Source organism: Nicotiana tabacum, chromosome 4, assembly GCF_000715075.1.
Source record: "Nicotiana tabacum cultivar K326 chromosome 4, ASM71507v2, whole genome shotgun sequence".
Taxonomy (NCBI): Eukaryota; Viridiplantae; Streptophyta; class Magnoliopsida; order Solanales; family Solanaceae; genus Nicotiana; species Nicotiana tabacum.
Genome location: NC_134083.1, coordinates 115,492,324 through 115,500,678, shown reverse-complemented (window position 1 = coordinate 115,500,678; position 8,355 = coordinate 115,492,324). Strand labels below are relative to the sequence as shown.

At 39.9% G+C, this 8,355-nt stretch overlaps 1 non-coding gene across 1 annotated transcript; it reads right to left on the bottom strand.

Moving 5' to 3' along the window:
• Positions 1-7,656: 7,656 nt before the first annotated feature.
• On the bottom strand, positions 7,657-7,760 carry LOC142180436 (small nucleolar RNA R71). Its single transcript, XR_012709061.1, has one exon. It is a non-coding gene; the product is annotated as a small nucleolar RNA R71 (small nucleolar RNA).
• Between the last annotated feature and the right edge of the window lie 595 nt (positions 7,761-8,355).

Genomic DNA, 8,355 nt, shown 5'->3' with positions numbered 1-8,355 from the left:
CTTGAAGGTTTCCCCCATGAAATATATAATGCCATTTGGTAAGAAAGGGAAATTGAGTCTGAGGTATGTAAGACCGTACAGAATCATTCAGAGGATCGGTGATGTGGCATACAAGCTTGAGCTACCACCTGAGATATCATTAGCGCACTCGGTGTTTCATGTGTCTATGTTAAAGAAAGTAGTTGGAGACCCGACACTCATTGTTCCGGTTGAGACTATTGAGGTTAATGAGAAATTGACTAATGAAGAGATTCCAGTTTCTATTATGGATCGGCAAGTCCTAAAGTTGAGAAATAAAGAAATTGCCTCCGTGAAAGTGTTATGGCGAAACCAATAGGTTGAAGAGGCTACTTGGGAGGCCGAGGAAGAAATGAAGAAAAGGTATCCTTATTTGTTTGAATAGCCATGTATTAATAAAGTTGTGATCTATGAATATTCTAAGAGTTACTTTCTATGAATTATGTATCATTTGTACAGTTGATGTTAAGGGTGTTCCTTTTTCTGGTAATATATTGCTTACGAGGCCACGGTTGGTGTTATTCTTATGTTATATTGCATCATCGGTTATGTATATGTTGTTAGGATTGGTTTTTGGGATTTTCTGTCAGGTGGATAGGCCCAGTTACAGGGGAGACTCTGGCGAAATATTTGGAAATTTAGGGAGTTAGCCAAATTTTGAAACTACTGGTGTGTGAATTAACAATTGAGTCACATTGAATGCTAATGACATATTTTGACCCTCATTCGAGGACGAATGATCCTAAGTGGGGGAGAATGTAAGGCCCCATAGAACTTCGTAAAGGAATATATGGTTTTGTGGTGCCGAAGTAGAATTACGTGTTTGGGGAGAGGGCATTTCTGCTGCCCACTATACGGTCACAGAATCACTCTACGGACCGCATAATGGCCGCAGAGTGAAGCAGATACTGGGCAAGATTTGGAGGAAGTCTGTGGTACATTATGCGACCGCAGACCAGTTCTGCAGTGCATTATGCGACCACAAAATAGGTCTGCGGGCCGCATAATCACTGCAGACCCAGGCAGACGACATCAGCTTTGGGGGCCAAATTGTACGGCCGATATGCGGACCGCATATCCATTCTGTGGTTGCATATGCGACCGTATATCCTGTTTCGGAGTTTCATTTTTGGGTTTTTATAACCCGACCATACTTCTTTAAATAGACGATTTGTACCATCCTTTGAGCAAAAATCTGATATTTTGAGGGTTAGAGAGTGACCTAGAGTGGGAGAGAGTTCTTCAACAATTTGTTCTTCAATTCTTGCTTGAATCTTGGATGATTAACAAGGAAAACTCACTAGATCTTCATCCTAGAGGTAAGATTCTACACCCTAACCCTTTATTTCGAAAGTTAACTAGAAATGGGTAATTAGTAAGATAATTCTTGGGTGTGGGAGTTGGTTATTTTGCATGCATGTGTTATCAAGGGGTGTAGGAATATTGTCGAGCTAAAAATGGTAAAGAATGGGTTGTGGGATGACGGAATCCTCCATAAAAGGACCTAGAAACCTTAATGCACACCTAGTGTCTGATAAAATGCTCAAATGAGCTAGAACCATGATCATCTTCCTAATTTTGGTTCAATTTGTTACATTTCTAAAATAGATCAAAGTTGCTAAGATTTACGGAATATTTTAAAGTTTAAGGAAGATCAATTGAGATATGTTGGCTAAACTCTTCTTTAAGAATTGGAACCCCCATTACCCTTGTAAGTTCGAAAATGTTTATTACAAATCGAGTATTCCGAATAAGTTTTGTGACAAAGATATATGTTCAATTCGTGTTTCAAATGCTCTTATCATGTCGTATTATAAATTGGGGATGTGTTCCAAACTATGGATTATGTATCTACATGTTATAATTCCAAGTCATAATATATATATTGGGGTGAGGCGGCATGGCCGCTTTGTGTAGGTATTTGTATCGTTTATGCATTTCCACGCGCATATATTGGGGTGAGGCGGCATGGCCGCTTTGTGTAGGTTTTTGGTACTGTGGTTATACCTCCACCCGCATACATTGGAGTGAGGCGGCAGGGCCGCTTGAGTAGAGTTTTGGTACTCTGCTTACACCTTCACCTGCATACATTGGGGTGAGGTGGCGGGGCCGCTTTGTGTGAAAATGGTTACAGAGGATCTCATCTTAAATTCTATAAATGTTAATGATAGCTCTTGATAATATTGCTTTGGTTTAACCAGCTATCTATGCTATTCTATTGTCGCCTGATTCATCATATTCATATTGTATTTTCGAGTTCTTAAATTGGTGTTTGGTTTTCATACTAGTACTATTCAACATGTCCTAACGGCCCTTTTGCCGGGGGTGCTGCATCTTTAATGGATGCAGGTGGTTCCACAACGGAGGATATTGACCAGTGACAGCGGTGTTTATTCTTCCCAGCTAACTTGGTGAGCCCCATCTAATTTCGGGGTTATGCATCTTTTGTTTTGTATGTGTTAACGTGTTTTGAGGTATAACCGGAGCCTTGTTGCCGGCACTATCATCGTACTCTTTGGTATCTTTAGAGGCTCTGTAGACTTAGTGTGGGTTGTATCTGGGTGTTGGGAATGATAAACAAGTTGTGTTGTGATTACATAACTTGTTCCACTTTGAACCATAAAGGTGTGTGTGTGTGTGTGTGTATTTTGAGACTTATTAAATGAAGTAACTAATGGTAATGAATTGGTATTGTAGACATGATTGCCTTATTGTCTAATTAACAAAAATATGTATTATCTTTATTCATGGATGTGTTTGGTTAGAAGAAAAGCTAATAGGCTTGCTCGGCCGGGTTCACTCAGTTGAGCGCCGGTCGCGCTCCCCGATTTTGGGGCGCGACATAAATCCCTAATTTGCAAAAACCCTCAATTCTTCCTAAATCCCTAGTTTTCTACCATGGAAGAACAAAGATTAGGGCTAGAAATTAATGGGTGATGTTAAAAATGGAAGAAAATGATTTAAAGTGTACAAACCTATGAATTGGTGTTGAGTTTTTCCTTATAAATCGCCTCTAGGCCGAGCTCTAATGGAGAGTTTATGAAACAAATGCAAGAATCCCGTTTTTGGTCTGTTTTATGGTCTGGGCGTCATGCCTTTTTCGCGTTCGCGAAGGGCCTGCCGCGTTTGCGAAGTGCACCAGCCTAAATGGGCTTCGCGTTCACAAGTCCTCCCATGCGTTCGCGAAGGCTGCTCACCCTGGCCTTCACGTTCACAAGCCAATGCTCGCGTTCGCGTAGAAGAAACAATGATCCCTCCTTCCCAGGTCACAAGCCTACGCGTTCGCAGGAATCTAGTCGTGTTCGCGAAGGGTGAGGCCCTCATTGCTCTGCGTTCGCGACCCAGTTACCACATTTGCGATGAAGAAAATCCCACCCGGCCCAATTCACTCTTCGAGTTCGCGGGAGTGCCTTCGCGAATGTGAAGAAGGGAACACCAGAAGCTAGCAGAAGTGAAAAACTAGCAAACTTTCTAAGTTCAAAAGGACTTTAGGCTATCCGAAACTCACCCGAGCCCTCGAGGATCCAAACCAAATATACACACAAGTCCAAAAACCTGATACGAACTCGCTCGCGTGATTAAAACACCAAAATAATTCCTAAAACTACGAATCGGGCATCAAATCAAATGAAATTTTCAAGAAAACTTTTGAATTTCTATTTTAACAACCGGACGACCGAATCACGTCAAATCACTTTTGTTTTGCACCAAATTTTGCTAACAAGTCATAAATATCATAATGGACCTATTCCAACTTCCAAAACCAAAATCTGGACCCGGTATCAACAAAGTCAAACATTAGTCCAATTTATAAATTCTTTAAACCTTTAAACTTTAAATTTTCAACAAATTGTGATAACTCAAGCTAGGGACTTCTGAATTCGATTCCATGCATACGCCCAAGTCAGAATCATAATACGGACCCACCGGGACCGTCAAAACACGGATCCGAGTCCATTTGCTCAAAATATTGACCGAAATCAACTCAAATGGATTTTTAAGGCAAAATTTCATATTTTTATCAATTTTTAACATAAAAGCCTTTCGGAAAAATACCTGACTGTGCACGCAAATTGAGGAATACTTAAAGGGGCTATCGGAGGCTTCAAAACATAGATTTAAGGTTTAAAACTCTAGATGGACTATCGGGTCATCACATTTGCGGACTCCACCAGATCTACCTCGAGTCTCCAAATGCCAATCCGAGCCGTTACGCCTCATGGACAGCTGGGACCAGTACCAAAATCTGCACAAGAAGTGCAGAGTGTAGTATGAGTACAACCGACCCAATATACTCTATAAGTGTCGAGCTTAACCTCGATGAGGTAGTGACGAGGCTATGACAGGACACCCACGTAATTAAACTTGTACAGACAGAAATATTCGTACAAAATAACAGTAGATAAAGAATTAACAAGTACAATTGGGAGGGGACATGCGAAAGGTGTACAAGATACGATAACTACAATAGGGAATGATAATAAGAAATAGTCAATAAACCTTCAACCAACAAAATAAACAAACATAATGAATAAAACTACACGGCATTACCCTTCGTGCTTTTACTCTCAATTTCATCATGAATCAATTGATACGGCACGGCATCACCCTTCATGCTTTAACTCTCAAATACGGCACGGCATCACCCTTCGTGCTTTAACACTCTCCCTTACCATGTAACAGTAAGCATATAATAATAGGGAGATGGAATAAGCAATATCAAGTCTTCTGTAAACAATCGTTCCACAATACTAATCTCAAGTTCAGAAACAATACTCAATTATCACATATAGTTCATAAGTACGGAAAGAACGATAAATTTATCAATTAACTAGTCTAAGCATGGATATAAGGATAAAGAAAAGAGATAAATTACAAGAAACAAGTTTCACCCGCATGCTTTAACCCAATAACAACGCATAAGTACTCGACACCTTACATATACGTTGTATCCAACATTTAAACAAGTAGCAAATAGGCAAACAAGTCCTAATCCCTCAAGTCAAGGTTAACCACGATACTTACCTCGCTCCCAAAGATCAACTGAAAGCTCATCCATGGCTTTACCTTTCAAACAAGCCTCCGAACCAACCAAATCTAGCAAATTAACAACCAAACGATTCAAAATAAGCCTTAGGAACTACCCACGAATGAAAAATGTTCAATTTAGGTCATTATTGAAAAACAATCAACAAAAGTCAACTCTTGGGCCCGCTTGCTCCAAACCCAAAATTTCGACCAAAACCCGATTACCCATTCACCCCCGAACTCGGTTATGTAATTTGTTTCAAAATCCGACCTCAATTTGAGGTCTAAATTCCAATTTTACAAAAATCCCTAATTTTTCCCAAACCCCCAATTTCCACCATGAAAATCCTAGATTTTCAATTGAAATCTCATGAAATGTAATGAAAAAATTGAAAGAAAGTAGGTTAGGATCACTTACCAATGAATTGGGGAAGAAGAACTCTTGGGAAAATCGCCTCTAAGGTTTCTAAGTTTGAAAATTTGAAGAATGAGAGAAAATCCCGTCTAACTCAGATTTTGATCAGGCGCAGATGTTGCAATTGCGACCTGGGGTTCGCAATTGCGAACCCCAAAAATGTGAGTAAACCATCACAATTGTGAAGTCTTCGCATTCCTGCTGCCTTCACAAATGCGAACAATATGTCCACAAATGCAAAACTGAGGGGATCGCAAATGCGACCTTTTATCTCGCAAATGCGAAAGTCCACCCCCCAGCCCTGCTCGCAAATGAGAAGACTTCTTCGCAAATGCGAGATCTGCAGACAACACCAGAAAACACTCATGCACCAGCTATGATTCTAAGTCCATGTTCACTCCGTAGCTGATCCGAAACTCACCCGAGCCCTCGGGGCTCCAAACCAAATATGCACACAAGTCCAAAAATATCATACGAACTTGCTCGAGCGATCAAATCGCAAAAATAACACCTAGAACTACGAATCGGAGACCAAATCAAATGAAATTTTCAAGAAAACTTTAAAACTTCTATTTTAACAACCGAACGTACGAATCACGTCAAACCAACTCTGTTTCTCACCAAATTTGACAGACAAGTCATAAATATAGTAATGGACCTATACCGGGTTTCTGAACTAAAATACAGACTCGATATCAATAACGTCAAACATTGGTCAATTCTTTAAAGTCATTAAGCTTTTAAACTTTAAAATTTCGACAAAAAGCGATAACTCAATCTAGGGACATCCGAATTCGATTTCGGACATACGCCCAGGTCCCAAATCACAATACGAACCCACCAGGACTATCAAAACACGGATCCGGATCTGTTTGCTCAATATGTTGATCTAAGTCAACTCAAATGGATTTTAAGGCAAAATTCCATATTTTATCACAACATAAAAGCCTTACGGTAAAACACCTGGATTGCGCACATAAATCGAGGAAGGCTTAAGGAAGATATTGGAAGCTTTGATACACAGAATTAAGGTTTAAAACTCTAGATGACCTATCGGGTCATCACACTCACTCAAACATTAGAAGTGAATTATCTAGAGTTAGATCCCGAAGAATTATCTAGCACCTATCCTATCAACCCCTATTTTCTCCCATTGATAACCTTATTGCTTACCTTTTTTTCTATTGTCATTAGTCAACTACTTTAGATTCTTAGTTAATTTTAGTTATTAATCATATAAATCTCGATTGTTGATTCTCTTGGATAGAAATCAAGCTAGAAACTATGAAAATATTGTTTAACTCCAATCCATGTAGATACAATATTATATTATACTATATTCGACTAGTGAGCATATTTAAGTGTGTCTTTTACGCTCTTCAAATTTTGGCGTCGTTGCCGGGGATTGGCAATCAATAGTGTTTCAAATAGTTTGTAGTGCTAATTCAGGAATTTTTCTTTTATTTTATTTGATTTTTCTCTTTATGTTTGGTGTTATTTGACTGTGCACAGGTTATAAGTTTAGATTGGTGCATGACTCGAACTTCTGCAAAGGAAGTGCTACCATACAAGCCAAAAATTGAAAACCAACGGTGACAGCTGAGGAAGGAAAGAAATCTCACCGTGACATCAGAAAAGGTTGGGCAGTATTCAACAAAAGAACTTATGGCTGGAAACAGTGAAGATAATGTAGATTTGGTTGCGAGAGAAGCAGCCCAGCAAAGAGAACAAGCTACACGGGATGTTGAGGAAGTAGCTATTAGAGATGCACAGAACATCTATGAAGAAGAGAGGGGTCTCAGACTTAATCAACATCAACCCTTGCCTGGGAGACCACTTGGCGATTATGCTAGACCGGTCTATAATCAAGGATTATCCAGTGTTTGACCACCTACAATTGCAGCTAATAACTTTGAGTTGAAGCAAGGGTTGCTCCAAACCCTTCAAAATGGTTGTATCTTCAGAGGGAAGATGAACGAAGATCCAAACAATCATCTAATGGATTTCGAGGTGATTATGAACTCCTTTCAATACAATGGTGTGTCACAAGATGCAGTTTACTTAAGAGCATTCCCCTTCACACTCAAAGATGATGCAAAGCAGTGGCTTCGAAGCTTACCTATGGATAAATTCGAACATGGGATGAGATGACCAGAAAATTTCTTGATAAATATTTCTCATTATCTAAGACGGGAAAGATTAGAAGAGAAATTTATAACTTCTGCCAGAAAGATACTGAGACTGTGTTTGAAGCTTGGGAGAGGATTAAGGAAATAGTCAAAAAGTGTCAACATAGCGAAATTGAACTCTGGATGCAACTCCAGGACTTTTGGGATGGATTGACATCGGCCTCACGTAGAAGATTGAGCAATGCAGTTGGAGGTCCTTTGATGAAGAAGACTCCAAAAGAAATAGTCACAATTCTTGATGAGTTATCTGAAGATGCAAATCAGTGGCCCTCTGAGAGTGCTGAAAGAAGAAGATCAACTGGTGTTCACCAAGTTGATGCTACTACATCTGCGCAGGTACAGCTTGATGCTATGGCTAAGGAAATAAAGAAGCTGACCTTAGCCTCGATATAAAATGAGACTCACGCAGCTTGTGATATATGTGGAAGAGGACATCCTACTCACGAGTATCAAGCCTCAACTGAGGAAGTGAATGATGTGGGAAATTATAATGCAATGGGTCAGAGGCACCCCGGTTTCTCAAGGAGTTCACCTAGAGGTACTGCGAACGCTTGGAAACAAAACAACCCTAGACCTTAGGGACAAGGAGCTCCAGTCTTCCAAAATCAACAGAGGCATCAGTTTTAGCCTCAACAGTCCAATCAGCCTAGTCTAGAAGATCTAATGAAGGCCTTCATTGTCAAGACAGATGAGAGGCTAGACGCT